The sequence below is a fragment of the Diaphorina citri genome, unplaced genomic scaffold (assembly GCF_000475195.1).
Source record: "Diaphorina citri unplaced genomic scaffold, Diaci psyllid genome assembly version 1.1 scaffold1186, whole genome shotgun sequence".
Taxonomy (NCBI): Eukaryota; Metazoa; Arthropoda; class Insecta; order Hemiptera; family Psyllidae; genus Diaphorina; species Diaphorina citri.
Genome location: NW_007378615.1, coordinates 119,284 through 123,904, shown reverse-complemented (window position 1 = coordinate 123,904; position 4,621 = coordinate 119,284). Strand labels below are relative to the sequence as shown.

At 38.1% G+C, this 4,621-nt stretch overlaps 1 long non-coding RNA gene across 1 annotated transcript; it reads right to left on the bottom strand.

The window, feature by feature from the left end:
• Positions 1–1,512: 1,512 nt before the first annotated feature.
• Positions 1,513–3,554, bottom strand: LOC113469676. Its single transcript, XR_003393015.1, has 2 exons — positions 3,475–3,554; positions 1,513–1,764 (listed from the first exon to the last, which is right to left on the bottom strand). It is a non-coding gene; the product is annotated as an uncharacterized LOC113469676 (long non-coding RNA).
• Positions 3,555–4,621: the final 1,067 nt, after the last annotated feature.

Below are 4,621 nucleotides of genomic sequence, written 5' to 3'. Positions count from 1 at the left end.
TAATTGTAAAATAGCTCCAGAATAATTCTATGTAACATGTATTTGTATTCTTACATTTGTATTTATCTGTTATAATAAAATTAGTTACACTGTAATTGTCCCTAGGGACGTAGTGTGATGTTTTAAAAAAAAAAAAATGAAAAAATCCTGGATACGGCCCTGGAGCTTACCACAATCGGAACTAAAAATCAGATCTCCTCTGACTTCTGATCTCATGCTCAAGAGACTAACGCCAAAACTGTCAAGTATTGCTCTACTTGAAAAGTTATTAATTACTGATTTTTGAATAATGTCAGTAAAAAATTACACGTGTCGTGGATTACAGATCCATATCAGTGCATATATGCAAATATGCATATAATTACATTAAATCACGCATTAAAAAAATAATAAATAAATAAATGAACCACGATAAAACTGTCAAGTATTATAATTGCTCTCCCTTCTCCCTACTCCCTACTTGAAATGTGATAATTAAAATTATCGATTTTTGTGTAGGGCTATGTAAAAAAAATAGAATAACAGTGGTTCTGCCCTACTTGAAATGTGATAATTAAAATTATCGATTTTTGTGTAGGGCTATGTAAAAAAAATAGAATAACTAGTGGTTCTGTGAACTGTAGACCTCAGGCAGATTCTTTTGCCTAAGCCGAGACTTTGTCTAAATGGGTAACCCTACGTAATACACATGTATCAAAACAGAAATAAAAGTAAAAGTATCTACACGTCTTATGTAAGTACCTATATCCTTTCCTTTATCTAAAAAAAAGGTGACACATTTTTTTTTTTTAGAATATGTACCAATAATCCTGTCAATCATTCTAAAGAATAAAACTGAAGAAGGGTTTATTTGAACCTTTTTTAAAAACAACCAAGACCAGGCAATCGCAAGTTATAGCGGAACAAATAAACACATAAACATAAACAAACAAACATCTAAATCAAATGCAAAACGGTCGAGTTAAAACATAGACCTTCACTTCGTTCGGTCAGTAATATTTTTGAAATTTATTACTTTACACGTGTCGTGGCTTACAGATTCATATCCGTGCATGCAATTAACATCAGATGTAAAGATAGATGTTTTACTTTCTATTTTTTACATTGTTTCTATTTATTTATTATTATTTTTTAACGCATTAATAAAAAAATAAATAATAAAATAATTATGTATTATAATTTACCTTAAGTCATACTGCGAAAAGCCAATAACATGCGACATGCGATTGCTCACGTGGTCACTCATCCAGATATTAACCAAATATACGTCAGCTCCCATGGCGTAGTGGTCGTGGTCACTGCGCTCGCCTTGCACGCGGGAGACCCGGGTTCGATTTCCGGCTTGGTCAAGAAATTTGTATCATGCAAATGATTGATTCCGTGACTGGCTGTTGCGGGGCCCACTCAGCCTCGTGAGGAAAATGAGTAGTTACATCTTGTGTGATTTTCGGTTGTCCTTTGATCAAATCTCCGAACATATTCCATTCCATTATTTTCGGTTGTCCCTCGATGATCTTGTGTTATTTTCGGTTGTCCTTTGATCAAATCTCCGAACATATTCCATTCCATTATTTTCGGTTGTCCCTCGATTGAATCTTCTACTGCCGAGTTTTCTCGGACTATTTTTGTCTTGATTTTGTCGATGATGATTTCCGTAAAAGCTCGGGTTGTCTTGCAAGCTTGCTCAAGTTCTTTCTTGTACCCAAGGAGTGAGAAAATGATGTCTACTCCTAACCAAGGCTTGAAAACGCGTAACATGACGAGCTGAAAAAAAAAAGTACCAGTTAGCTTCTATCCTGGATCGAGGAGAAATAAAGCAATTAAATTATGTTATACATATGTAAGTATATACTTATGCTTTTTCAAAGTTTGATGCTTTTTAAAAGATGATGTAGGGTTTACATTTAGGTAATTTAGGTTTTTTAGACCGAAACATCGAAAAGGAGGACATTTTGCTATATTTTAAAAAAAGCGGGAGGACGGAGGACAAACGTATAAAATGGAGGACAAGTTCGCGGAAGTGAGTACCAGTTAGCCCCTATCCTGGATCGAGGAGAAATGAAGCAATTAAATTATGTTATAAGTACTTAAGTAGAGATCAAATTTCTTGACCTGGCGGTGCAGGGCGCTACCGCGCTCCTTTATTTAGACTGTTAGTTTAAAAGAAGATGTCTCGTTAAAGGATCACGGTTATACGTCCCTAATATGTTCTGTCGTTTCATAAAATTAGAATCGGAAACATGCTTGATATGCATGTAGGGTTACCAGACAAGAAATTTCAAAAGGAGGACATTTTGGCTAAAAAAGGCAGACATTTCACCCAAAGGAAGACGCAGAAAATAATCAACACAAAAACCACCATTATGATAAGTTGATAAGTAACATTTTTTTTCCTTATCGATGTACCTACAGTGTACCTACATCTTGACCTACCACCTATTTATATACCTACTGAATGAAGGTACACTGTACATGGACTTATTTATTTATTTATTTTTAATACAATTTAGCAACAAGGCCATTTGCAGAAAAAAAAAAACCTATCTAAAGGTGTTTGAGGAAAGATCGGAAGAGCGGTGCAACAAGGCCATTTGCAGAAAAAAAACCTATCTAAAGGTGTTTGAGGAAGTTGTTTCTTTTCAAGAAACGCATGAGGACGTCAATGGAGGAAGGGTCATCTTTCAGGATATCGCACATGGAAAGGTTGGTGAAGGAGCTTGGACGGAATCGCATATTTTGGCAGGACAACAGGATGTGTTCTACTGTAAGGGGAGCGTCGCAGGACGGGTCACACATAACCGAACCGCGTCCTCCCCGAGTAGAGTACGCGACACGGACGACTCTCAGTGACGCTACGCTAAGGTGGTAGGAGAACACACTTGTCCAATACCGTTCCGAGCTACAAGCTCAAAGACTCTCTGACATTCTATTATATTTTTTAGGTCTTACCAATGGGTATTGTATATTTATCTGCTTGTATTTCGCTGGTTACATGTCTTCCTATGATGGGTGCGGCAGGGTATAATCTTAACGTAAGCTACGAGCTCAAAGACTCTCTGACTCTCTATCATATTTTCTTAGGTCTTACCAATGGGTATTGTATATTTATCTGCTTGTATTTCGCGGGTTATATGTCTTCCTATGATGGTACATGGACTTAATTGCACAAAAATAGCATTTATGCTTTTTCAAAGTTTGATGCTTTTTAAAAGATGATGTAGGGTTTACATTTAGGTAATTTAGGTTTTTTAGGCCGAAACATCGAAAAGGAGGACATTTTGCTATATTTTAAAAAAGCGGGAGGACGGAGGACAAACGTATCAAATGGAGGACAAGTCCGCCGAAAAGCGGACGTCTGGTAAGCCTATAATGCATGCTTTTATGAAAGAGACGGAACTTAGACGGAATGTGAACAATTCTGTGCGTTGTTTTACAGTTCCCCGTAACAAACCTAATAAAACTATAACCATTTACCTCAAATGATTTCTCGACTCCATTTATGAAGGGGTGATCTGCATGGTGTGTTTGCTGTAGTTTAAAATCCACTCCACATGCGCGTTGTTTTACAGTTCCCCGTAACAAACCTAATAAAACTATAGCCATTTACCTCAAATGATTTCTCGACTCCATTTATGAAGGGGTGATCTGCATGGTGTGTTTGCTGTAGTTTAAAATCCACTCCACATGTTGCTCGCAGAAGCATACTTAGACTCGCCAAACTCATAAACTTCTTATGCTCAAACGCCAGATGCGTTTTCGCAAACGGTGCTAGTTTGTCCGCTAGGATGCTCGATTCTTGGAAAAAGATTTCAACGTTCGATTTCAGCGCGGAAAGTTTGAAAGCCGTTGTACCGATGGTTTTCCTCCGAGGGGCGTATTTTGAAATGAGATTCTCGCGGAATGTACCGTGCTTAGTGTAGACATCGAGGAAATTATAGAAGTCGGACTTTTGCAGGTGATCTCGGAGTAGTTCATGTGTGAGATCGGGATCCATAACGAAAACAGTCAACATTGGACCCAACCAAATCTTGCCTATGCTGTTGAGATTGCTGGTAGACCTGAAACAAAGCGTTTTGCAGCGTTCCCACCATTTTTACCCTACAGGTCACCGAAGTTGTCTATCCTGAAGGGATAGAAATGTGTATCATACGGGTAGTTTCTCTTAGACTACAAGACAAGAAGCTTAAGGCCCATCTCACACTGGAAGCGTAGACTTGCGACTTTCAGTAGCGCGTAGTCAGCTGCAAAACCAAACCTATGATATAACTAGAGTCTATAGACCTATAGAGAGTCTCTATCATCAAGTCTCATAGGCCACTTTTGTGATTCAGCTCGAACTTCGGATTCAAAATTGACATTCCAAGATTCGGCCTTACTCTCAAAAACACCCTCGGTTCCAAAACTTGAAATCACACTCTTGGGTCCGAATTTCGAGCTGAATCATCTAAGTCAGAGGTTCTCAATCTGTGGTACGCGTACCACTAATGGTACGCGGAATTTGTTCTGGTGGTACGCGAAGAGATTTGAAAACCCCATTTTTATGATTAGTTATGACATATAAATGCGCATAGCGACCGGTGCCAGCATGGTAGGTAAACATTGGACTTTAGGATTATTGAGA